The 12,372-nt window shown below is 40.1% G+C and overlaps 1 long non-coding RNA gene across 4 annotated transcripts in view; it reads right to left on the bottom strand.

The window, feature by feature from the left end:
* Positions 1–11,912, bottom strand: part of LOC140629419 (uncharacterized) — a 64,692-nt gene extending 52,780 nt beyond the window's left edge. For 2 of the 4 annotated variants that reach the window (XR_012027253.1, XR_012027252.1), the window contains exons 1-3: positions 11,573–11,912; positions 11,007–11,155; positions 10,308–10,522 (exon numbers count right to left, since the gene is read on the bottom strand). This is a non-coding gene — a long non-coding RNA (uncharacterized lncRNA). The remainder of the gene's footprint in view (positions 1–10,307; positions 10,523–11,006; positions 11,156–11,572) is intronic. The other 2 variants (XR_012027251.1, XR_012027249.1) reach the window with 2 other exon arrangements.
* Positions 11,913–12,372: the final 460 nt, after the last annotated feature.

The following is a 12,372-nucleotide window of genomic DNA, read 5'->3' on the forward strand; positions in this document are numbered from 1 at the left end:
AAAAACAGACACATAGATCAGGGGAACAGAATAGAGAACCCAGAAGTGGACACTCAACTTTATGGTCAACTAATATTCGACAAAGGAGGAAAGACTATCCACTGGAAGAAAGACAGTCTCTTCAATAAATGGTGCTGGGAAAATTGGACATCCACATGCAGAAGAATGAAACTAGACCACTCTCTTGCACCAGACACAAAGATAAACTCAAAATGGATGAAACATCTAGATGTGAGACAAGATTCCATCAAAATCCTAGAGGAGAACACAGGCAACACCCTTTTTGAATTCGGCAACAGTAACTTCTTGCAAGATACATCCATGAAGGCAAAAGAAACGAAAGCAAAAATGAACTACTGGGGCTTCATCAAGATAAGAAGCTTTTGCACAGCAAAGGATACAGTCAACAAAACTAAAAGACAACCTACAGAATGGGAGAAGATATTTGCAAATGACGTATCAGATGAAGGGCTAATTTCCAAGATTTATAAAGAACTTATTAAGCTCAACACCAAAGAAACAAACAATCCAATCATGAAATGGGCAAAAGACATGAAGAGAAATCTCACAGAGGAAGACCTAGACATGGCCAACAAGCACATGAACAAATGCCCTGCATCACTTGCCATCAGGGAAATACAAATCAGAACCACAATGAGATACCACCTCACACCAGTGAGAATGGGGAAAATTAACAAGGCTGGAAACCACAAACGTTGGAGAGGATGCAGAGAAAAGGGAACCCTCTTGCACGCTTGGTCGGAATGTGAACTGGTGCAGGCCACTCTGGAGAACTGTATGGAGGTTCCTCAAAGAGTTAAAAATAGACCTGCCCTATGACCCAGCAATTGCACTGCTGGGGATTTACCCCAAAGATACAGATGCAGTGAAACGACGGGACACCTGCACCCTGATGTTTCTAGCAGCAATGTCCACAATAGCCAAACTGTGGAAGGAGCCTCGGTGTCCATCGAAAGATGAATGGATAAAGAAGATGTGAAAGGGAATAGAGGGGAAGGGAAAAGAAATGGGTAGGAAATATCAGAAAAGGAGGCAGAACATGGAAGACTCTTAACTCTGGGAAACGAACTAGGGGTGGTGGACGGAGAGGAGGGCGGGGAGTGGGGGTGACTGGGTTGTGGGCACTGAGGGGGGCACTTGATGGGATGAGCACTGGGTGTTATTCTGTATGTTGGCATATTGAACAGCAATAAAAAATAAATTTTTATTAGAAAAAAAGAAAGAAAGAAAAGAAAGAAAGAAAGAAAGAAAGAAAAGAAAGAAGGAAAGAAAGAAAGAAAGAAAGAAAGGAAGAAATAAAGAAAGAAAAGAAAGAAAGAAGAAAGAAAGAAAGAAAGAAAGAAAGAAAGAGAAAGAAAGAAAGAAAGAAAGAAAGAAAGAAAGAAAGAAAAAGAAAGAAAGAAAGAAAGAAAGAAAGAAAGAAAGAAAGAAAGAAAGAAAGAAAGAAAAAGGGATCCCTGGGTGGCGCAGCAGTTTGGCGCCTGCCTTTGGCCCAGGGCGTGATCCTGGAGACCCGGGATCGAATCCCACATCGGGCTCCCGGTGCATGGAGCCTGCTTCTCCCTCTGCCTCTCTCTCTCTCTCTCTGTGTGTGACTATCATAAAAAAAAAGCAGTGGTTAATTTTTTGGAATAAGTTTAAAAAGGACATCAGAATTTTATGCTTTTCCAGAATTTCCTGCCTTATACTGAAATACAACATCCTTATTTCTAATGGCTCAGTTTGAATTGCTATGCACAGCAAGGGACAAGAGGCCTAGGGGCCGAAAGCAAGACCGAGGGTAATTCAGGAGTGTCACAACCCTTCCAGGGACAAGTACCAAGTCAAAAAAAGTGTTTTTCTCATCTCTTGAGAAGAGATGAAGAAATGAAACATCGTAAGTATGTCAGATGGGTTTTTTGTATGATACACTAGAAAACAATCTCTGAAATTTTATTCCAAGCTTTGTACACACTCCTTCAAATACTTCATCCACTCGAAACTAGCTAGGAGCTCAAAAGTATATTTGCTTGAATGCTAAGTGACCTCAACAGGAGCTATAGTCAGGGTGCCACCACCCAATTTATGTGACTGATAAGTTTTAAAAGGGGCAATATGAGAGTTTACAGACATCGATAATAGCTTCAAATATGACTCGCATATGTAAGGAAACCTTTTAAGGTATCTTAACCGGTCCAGAAACCCAGACAGTTAGTATTCTGTTTTCCATTTTCGTTTTCATTAAATCGTCCTCAATCAGCAATGTGACTAAGATAAATAGACAGCAGTACACGAGATAAAAATAGGAAGGCTCCTCAAAAACTCTCCTTAAATTCTATGCATGATTCATATTCAGCTTGAAAACCATTAGTTAAGAATGAAATAGCCAAAGATTCTAGCATATGAAGTGTGATGTATACCAACTTCTTAACCCTACAATATAATGGTAGGAAAGCTAACTCTGAAACCAAAACTCCATACCTAAAATAATTAGTACCAATACTTAGAATATAGCAAGATTTATTTTTCTTCCATTGTCTCTTACTTTCCACACAATAAGACAGGACATTATCAGGGTTGCCTGAACTATGTATGAAGTCAAGTCTATTTTTTTCTATCTGGCTATCATTCATAAAAACAAAATTCAAGGTTCTATTTACTTTATTTTAAAAAATATATTTTATTTATTTATTCATGAGAGACACTGAGACAGAGAGGCAGAGACGTAGGCAGAGAGAGAAGCAGACTTTGTGCAGGGAGCCTGACGTGGGACTGGATCCTAGGACTCCAGGATAATGCCCTGAGCTGAAGGCAGACGCTCAACCGCTGAGCCACCCAGGCGTCCCTCTATTTACTTTCATTAATTCAGCTAATAGGAGCTTTTGGGGGAATGAGAAGGGTACTTAGTGAGAAAAAGACAGAAAGATAACGGTTGTGCTTATGTGTCCCGGAGAAGTAATTCTCTTGCTCCTACTACTCCATATACTAGAGTTACAATAGTATTCTTTTCTCATGTTTTAAAGACTACTATTCAGCAATTTAGGGGTTTTAAGGATTTATAACCTCCAGTCAAAATAGTATTTCATCTATCAATTGTCATTTCCATATTGGCACTAGCTCCTAGTTTCATTCACAAAACTAGGGTTGTCAGGGCCTTAATGAGGCAATCCTTCTGCCTCCATCACCCCACTGGTTAGGCCAAACATATGCCTACCCATTCAGTTCTGAAACCACCTGCAGAGAGGAAGTTAAATGAAGAAAAGTAAAGCATCACACTGTCACCATCTTTAGATAAGCTCTAATTTTACCCAAAGGAGAAAACTTTAACCACGATAACAAAGCTGGCAATGACCATGATTAAATGATGCCTGTCATTCTGTCCTACCCCTGGGAGCTGCTCTCCACCCACTCCCAGGTGATGGATGTGTTTCTCTTGGTACACTGGGTTTAGATTGGCAAAGGAAGCAGATAGTTAAATTCATCAATCACCAGAGTGGGCAAAGCAGTATTTGATCTGCTCTGGAGAAAGGATGGGGACCTGAACAAAACTCATTGACAGCACAAAACCAAGGTCATCTCCCAGTACCACGAATACATCAAAGCAGGCTCATTTAGTCTCAAAGTGTGAGTCACAAATACTAAGCCTGGAAGAGATCTTAGAGAACCTGAAACCAATCCATTGACACACAAATCAGAGAATTCCCTCCCTCCACAACAATAAAACAAAACCAGACTCCATGACTCAGCATTTGTTATCCATACTCTTGAAATTTGTTATCTATTAGATGTCAATGTTCTGAATTCCAAAGCTATATCCAGTTACTGATTCCACATGGTATATACTTCCTGACCAGTAAATCTACATGAAAAAAAAAAGTTTAAATGTGAACAAATTTGCTGCTTATATCAACATGAAAAACAAAACAAACAGAATCCAACTTATCTCTGTCAACCCCCTCTTTTTTTTTCCTTTTCCAAATTGCTTTTTAATGCCTGAAATTTGAAAACCAACAGCTACTTCTATAGGCTTTTTCAAGGCCCTGAAAACAATGACGTACTAGTAAATCTCTTATTAGTATCCTATAGATTCACAAGCTCAAGAAAACTCAAGATGACAGGTTTCATGAATATTTTCTTTCAAGAACTTTATAGTTTAACCATCCCATGAAAAATAAATCTCCTTATTATGATATCCTGCTAAAGAGATAGACCCAAAAGTGTGTCCCTTTGTACAAGTATGTACTTCTTAACAGTGGCCACAAAGGAACAATAGGCATACAAAACCAAATACTATATTTCCAAATATCTGAAAAGAAAAAAAAAGAATCATACCACCGCCTATTTTGTTCTCCTCATTACCTGTCACTCTTTTTTAGGGATAAATGGCCTGATGATTTTCTTACAATAGTTCCACAGCTTAAAGCAGCAAAAAACATTTAAATTTTTTTTAAAAAAGCAAAAAAGTTATGATTTCAAAACAGAAATGAGAAATTCACTTTTGTTATTTGAATGTGTGCTGCATGGAAAATCATTATGATCCTTCCACTTGCAAATGTTTCGGATCCTTCGGTAAATATGTGTTTTCTAATAAAACAGTAACTCTCTGTTTAAAATAAAAATTGGTATGATAGGTCCATGTCCATTTTCAAAAAGTGTATTTTTCAATGACATCCAAGATAGGTCAGCATTTTCCCACTACTGCAAAAAACAGCAATGTGTATCCTCGACGCAGGTATTACAACACATAAATACACTGTTGCCCTGGCTCTCCCTCTGGTTCCATCTGCTCTCTTGCTGTGCAACAGCTATAGCATAAAAAAGCCTATTCTCACACGCTTTTGATATTACACTATTTAATCACATACAGCTGTGGCTTACAAGACTGCTACAAAACACAATTTTAATGTAGTACTCGAAGCCAATTGTGGATAAACATCAACCATTTACTCCGAATAAGAAGTCCAACACTAAAAAGATTTTCTTTTAAAGAAAGACTGGTTTTCTTAGAATTTGGCATGGACGTAATTGTGACTGAGCCCTCTCTCTGCCAAAAAGACTGATAATGTCAAAAAGGATTGTGTAAAATCATATTAGTGCAATAATGACGCTTTCCAGAATTCCTGGAGCCAGAAAGACCTGAAATGAACTTACATCCTACTTCTCTTCTTTTGTCTCCCTCCCTGCAAATCAGCCCTACCTCCAACCCTCTAATAGATTTAATTACTTCAGAGAAATAATTTTGATTTATAATTCTATTGTTCTTTTCCCAAACTGAGAGAAAGCGAAAGGAAGCTGTTAGGAAGATACTGTTAGAACAAATTGACATGAGGTTTCTTTTGAATTAAGAATGATTCTGGAGAGAAAGACAACAACAACATGAACTTTTTACATAGCTCCTCCTTTTAGCTAGGCACTAAACTTAGTACTGTGAGAACAATGGCTGCATTATAGAAAAGACAATTCCAAAGATAATTTAATATGGGGAGGAGGTAAAGAAAACAGGACAACTAGAAAGGGAGAGTGGCCCCTTGTTACTATTTTTCTCTTATTCAAAACCAATTAAAATTGTGTACATTCTCAAATGAGACAAACAAGATTTATCATAGTTTCATGCTCTCATATTACCCCCTGAAGCGAAAGACATATTTGGAGTTGTACCTCAAGGTTCTATTGCTGGACAATTTTTAGAAAACCAGTTTTGTATGTTTCAGCCTTTCAAAGGAAAACAGAACTTGGGAGTTTTCAAGGCTGTTTTAAAACTGGCAAGTTACCAACTCTGGCTATCAATGCAAATCTGAGGCAGGAAGTACTAAGGAAATCCTAAACTCTTTCCCTCCCTCTGCAGGATTTTCTACATTTTCATGTGCAAGAAGCATGTTAAGGGGTTGTCCTGTTTTGCTTTTGAAGGATCTGTACATTCACATCTTTGAGAATATCCCTTGCCCCATAGGATCCTCTCTCTTCCTTTCCCTACTCCTTAGTCCTTCGTGTTTCAAGTGTTTGCTCTCTCTATGGCACAATCAATCGGGCTCTAGCTAGACTTTGAGAGATGAGCAGCTGTCCAGGCTGCAGATGGTTGGAAACTCAGCCTGAAGTCAGTGTGCAGTTGATGAGTTACTCCCTATACCTGACCCCAACTCCAACTTCACACCAGGTTCTGAATACGATCTGAGTACCAGCAGCCAGAAAAACTCTGTTGGGTCCCACAGATCTTTCTGCAAGATCTTCAGGGGAAGCAGATGGTCCAAGGTGGGAAAGCAGTAGGCTGATGGAAAAGCAGCATGAGTAGAAACCATGCCCTGGATCGGTAGAAACATCGTGACCCGGTCAGGGTAAGGAAATGGAAGGAAGGACTAGCTTGCTGTGTGCGTTTGGATGCATTTTAAAGTTTTGGGGAGATGATAAAGTTTTCCAGATACCACACATGAGGGAAATATCTTTCTCAGCAACAAAGTATCAATTCACCAGGCTGTGACCATGTTTTACTCTTTTTAGCCTTCCTAGTTATGATTAAGTTGCCTTTCCAAGAAACCCTCCACAAAATAACTCAGATTGCGATTCACCCTGGGTCTCACAATGCAATAGCAACAGGTTGCTTGCTTTGAATGGGCTGTAACAAAATTGCTGAGAAATATTAGGTTGTGACTCAATCAAATGTGATTATGGATATTATCATTAAGCTAATGAGCTATTTTTTGGTCCCCTTTCTCTAAAGTTTGCTGATTATCCTGGTGGCCTTCAAAGAGCAAATTCGTTTTGATGAAGATTTTTTTTTTTTAAATCTGGCTATGGCTCTTATGTAAGTATTAAAGCATGTCATCAAGATTGCTTCTTTTCTGCTCAATCACAATGTTTCTTTTTTAAATTGCTTCTTTTAATAGGGGGAAAAATGGCCAAAAGAAAATTGACAAATGACAGCTTTTAATGCAAGGTCTTGGAAAGCATGCATCCTAGAACAATACCGCTACAAGATAGCTATCAGCTAGTCATTGGGTTTTCATTTTACTTCTATGTACATTTATCTAATATAATAATTTAAGCATTTGGAAAATTATTCAAAGGGAGAGAAGCATAAGTAACTTATTTCTAATTTCTTTTTCTTTTTAAGCAACAAAGGTAGTGAATTAGTTCTAATGTGATGGGAAAATAAGAGGAGCAGAGAAAGCAGGGAAGTGCCCCAAGTTTTTCTAAAACTTTAATTGCATTTGAGGAAAGGGAAACCTTTCCATTTATTTAGACACCCTACTCTCATTTTGTTTTATCATAAGAAAAGAGCAGCTGTATCTAACACACACATTTAAGTAGAAAGAAAACGTTCAGTATTTTGTACTGTCTGAATAAATGCAATGATACACCTTGAGTTTTTTAAGAACCCCATAAAGATTCTTCACCCCAAACTAATGTCAGTAAATGGCTTTTGTTGATTAGTTAAGAACACCTGGTTTTACAGGACAGCTTAAGTTATGATGTCACCAGAATATGACTTTTATAGTCAACCACAGAACTCTATTTTTATCAACCATAAGTATTCTTTATGTATCAGTATCATCTTAAATAGCTCTGATTTTTAAAATAGATTATAACTATAAGCCAAGGCTAGGACTGTAGATTTTGTGAATTCCACCAAGGCTTGCTTACCAAATAAACATGAGCAGCATGTATTCCCCTCAGAATTATAGGTAATATTTTAAGATAAAAATATAAAAGGAGCAAAAAGACAACACTAAATAACCCAGTTGTTTTCATGCTATACTGGGTCATGATAGTACTTTCTTACATAGTATTCATGCTGCCAGAAAGTCCCCACATTTTAAAGTATGATTGATCCTTATTCTCATTCCCTGTGTGCCCAAGTTTCTTTTTTTTTTTTTTTTTTTTGTGCCCAAGTTTCAAAGCAGGGCACGTTTTCACATCTTCAGCTTCCAGGAATGTTATTAATGTCTATCATTTCAGAGCCACCGAAACAGTATTCGACAACTTCACAGCTCTGTCGAAAGTTTGCAACATAATAATCAATATGAACTACCATGATAGCCAAAGTAGCTGATCCTATATTCCCCACCACCCTGATCTGATTGCCCGAATATCAGTTTAGGTCACCTAATGGATCTAGCTTCTTTAAAAATGTTCCAGAAGTTGATGGCTTTGACTAGCTTGAAAGTAACAAGATCCAGATGCTGCCTGTCTACACACTAAACTACACAGGACCCCAAAACAGATTTTTTTTTAAATTCCCTCTATGTTTTTCAGGCTCTCCTCTTTTCCCTCACCACTGCACTTTCTTTCTTTACCTCAATCCCTCTCTCTCTCTCTCTCCCTCTCCCAGTCTCTCTCTTCACACACACAAACACACACACACACACACACACACTTCCCATCAGTGTAGCTCATCCAACATCCTGTCCTTAATATAATGTGCAAGACATTATTTCCTGCTAGCAATAAGTTAAAAGAAATCTCAGGCAGGAAAGAAATTATTCCATTCATTTTTATCTAAAGTTTCCTTTCTGAATATGCTTCATAGTCAAAAAAAGAACCAAAAAGAAAGCATGAATTTTGAAACATTTGGAAAAATTTAGCCAAATGAGTAAAAGGGATGGAATGTCCGATATTTTTCATGGAACCCTTGGGTTTGTTGTTTTTATTTCTTGGGGGGGGGGATGAGGAATGACTATAAATTTCCTCTTTTAGACTAGCCCTTGCTTTGCCATTTCCTTGAGGAAGGCAGACAGCATTCTCCACCCAATCCCCCAAGAGTTAAAACACACTGCACTGCACGGGAGCAGGAGGGCTGGTCTACTAAAGCAGCAGCCCCACAAACTAAATGCTCACAAGGGCAAAAAGCAATGTGAGGAGACCTTGCAGGGGCAGGGCGAGTCATGGAGCGATTGAAAAAGAAAGAAAAAAAAGCAACAATTTTTAATAGAATTCGGAAAGTCTGCTGCCTCGTCTGGTTTACAAATAGGCATTGTTGGAGGAGACAGAATAAATAAGAGCTAACTACAGCATGGATTACCGAACACTAATCCCATCAACGAGTCCCGGTGGCAGCACAGATCACTCAGGCACGCCTTGGTCACTCTCCGCATATTTATTTATTAAGAAGACAGTGGAGTCTGGCTAATGCGATACAAAATTAATATCACCTGTAAAGAAACATAACCCATACATTCAAAGCGATAACTCTACCGACACCCTCCCCCCCAACTCATCAAGTCCAATTTAACTGACAAATTGGAGCAGTGATTTCACACCTGAGAGCCTTTCAGGTCTGAACTGCAGGATCAAGTTCATGGTTGGCACTGCCCACTGCTTAGTTACGTGGGCTTTCCACTGGCCCCGTAATGGTCATTTGTGCACACACATAAAGACTAAAGTATTAAAAAAAATTTTTTTTAATTTTTTTTTATTTATTTATGATAGTCACACACAGAGAGAGAGGCAGAGACATAGGCAGAGGGAGAAGCAGGCTCCATGCACCGGGAGCCCAACGTGGGATTTGATCCCGGGTCTCCAGGATTGCGCCCTGGGCCAAAGGCAGGCGCCAAACCACTGCGCCACCCAGGGATCCCAAGACTAAAGTATTTAACCAATTCGTGTCCAATTATCATCAGTTATATTTCATCCCGTTTCAAGACCCACAGGCCTCCTGATGGCAGCCAGCACAGAAAAACAGAGCTTCGAAAAGTAAAGAACATCTATTGTAAGGCTCCAAACTTCAGTCTCTAGAGTCTTGATCACCCTCCATATAAAATAAAATATGTAAGGCAAATACACAAAAACAAAAGCACACCCAAACAAACTCTACGGGACGTCAGTTAGTCGTACTATACCTTCCCACACCTTCTTTCATTCTATACTCTGTGATTGAAAGTCTGAGTTGCCCCCACCCTGGTGCATCCTATCCAGTGAGAAAAACCCTTTCAGAGCCACAAAGAACAGCTCACCAGAAAAGCCTCTGAAATCGTTGTTGTTCCTGATAATCACTGTCACAATCTCCTTTCTAACAACCCTGTCCATCTGCAAAGCACTTTACTACGGATATCAGGAACATCTTTATGTTGCCAAATAACAACAAAGGAACACGAGCGAAACTATTATCTCTGCTAGAAGAGAAAAACCACAGTCCCAGGGCTTGCTTTCTTCTCATATTCTCCTCTGCCTCAGTAACTCCATTGCTATGTTACTAATTTCAAAGAAGCAGGAAGAGGTGATGGGAAAGGGGAGGTAAATAATAATCCACATGCCTGTTTCCCATCCCAAGTGCAGGATACACACTGCTTGCCAGACTGTGGGTCGAGCCATACCTTGGTTTAGAGACAGTGAGGATAGTAGTAAGTGTACTGGGGGTACATTTGTGGCTGATCCAGGCGTTTACCCATGTAGCTGGAATCTTTATCTCCGAGGCAGGGAACTCGATGACACGGTATGGTGCCCCAGGCCGAGCGTCCTCTTAAACCACTATTCCTGATGGTCCCGATGACTGATGAGGCTTCAGAGATCCTTCGTCTTCCACCACTCACTAGTTCCAACACGGCAGGAATTTAAAAAAGAAACACACCAAAAAAATAGAAAGAAAGAAAGAAAGAAAGAAAGAAAGAAAGAAAGAAAGAAAGAAAGAAAGAAAAAAGGAAAGGTATTGGTAGAACAACACACGCACACACACACGCGCACACACACACACACACACACACAGCCTTCCCAGATCCTGCCTTCCTTCCCCCAGCTGCCAGGGTCCACTTGGGATGAGGCACTTTGTTCTCTACCCAGGCTGTCTGTAGTGATGTCAATTGCCAGCGTTTGTAAAGAGGGAGAGAAGAAAAAAATCAGTCTTTTTAGCACAACTCCGAATCCTTGCAGATCAGCTTCCTGTCTCCTGTTTGTCTCTTTCCCCACCTTAAAGAAAAAGGGAAAAAAAGAAAGAAGAAAGAAAGAAAGAAAACAAAAAAATGAAAAAGAAAAAAAAAAAGAAAGAGAAAGGGGAAAAGAAAACAAAACAAAACAACCTTGCACAGCCTGGTTGCTGCTGTCTCCCTTCCAGAGTGACATGGTGTTCGGGCTCCTCCTGTCCTTTCATTCACTTCCTCTCCTTCCAGCTGGTGGGTGGAACCTCTCCAGGGAGCAGGGTATGCAGTCCAGAAAGCTGCAGTATTTCCTCCAAGAAAAAAAAAAAAAGCCTGCTTCAACCCCTGCTGCAAGCAAAGTCCTGATTCCCTCTGCTGGCTATCTCGAACAGCAAAGCAATTTTTGCAGCAAAGCTGCTGCCGCTGGAACTGAACCCAGGGAACTCAAATTCGGGCGGTGGATTATTTCTTATCCTTCCCTCCATCTACCCCACACAAGAGCTGCCTTTTTTTTCTTGCCAAGTGGCAAGGTAAGCCACACTGCTAAAGCAAACACAGAAGACCACGGGAGGGAAGAGAGGACGAAGGGAGGAAGGAAGAGAAAGACAGAAATAAAAGCAGACGGACGACCCGTGCTGGTTAAAATGGAACAAGTGTGTCCCAGATGCTTTCAGAACCTGTTAACATACGAAAGCCAGATGAATCCAAGACCCGGTCCAGAAACTAACCTTTTACTTCTCGGACGACACGGAGGATGCTAAGCATTGAAGAAATTTGAGAGTCTATGCCAGGACTACTATTAGCAAGCCCTGCATCGTCAGATCACAAGGACCCACTTGCCATAGCCGAAATGATCATTCTTACCCTTACATCCGTTTTGTAAGCATCAAAGGAGGTATCCCATTAGGTTTACAGGCGTCTTCATAAATAAAAGCTCTGGTTCTCTCACTGTCTATCTATGATGATTTTGATTCAGGGATGCTTTAATCACTTTCCCGATGTCATCACAAAAAAAAGCACAATTACCTGACAGAGTTTTTCCCCACCAATAATAAGTAATATTCTGACATGTCTGTCGGCTGTTACATTATAATACAAATGGTTTCAGCGAAAATATATTTCCTTTAAGGGTCCCTTTTCAAGGCAGTCAAGGCTAAAATTAGACATGCCAGCTGTGTTTTGCTGTGAGCGCTCACGCATGCCCAAAGCGTGGCCAGACCAACATTGAGCGCCTCTCCACTTCGTCAAACCAGCTCTGTTCTCCCCAGCCTAGAGCTGCCTTTTCAGATAAGAGGTTCCTGGTACAAATCCAGCTTCCTAGTGAGGAAGAACAGAGAATTCCAGCCCGGTGCACAATATGGTATCCAGCCACAAACAAGCCCTGCCGCCCGTGAGGTCACTGGCTTTCACTCAGGGGTCTGGTTATTAGAAGCTGTGTGAGTGCATGGATATTCCTTGGAAAAAGTTAAGGATGGTGGATAAATAGCTTTATGTTTGACAAGAATAACAACCAGAAAGAAGGAAGGAG

The sequence above is a fragment of the Canis lupus genome, assembly GCF_048164855.1.
Source record: "Canis lupus baileyi chromosome 5 unlocalized genomic scaffold, mCanLup2.hap1 SUPER_5_unloc_3, whole genome shotgun sequence".
Lineage (NCBI taxonomy): Eukaryota > Metazoa > Chordata > Mammalia > Carnivora > Canidae > Canis > Canis lupus.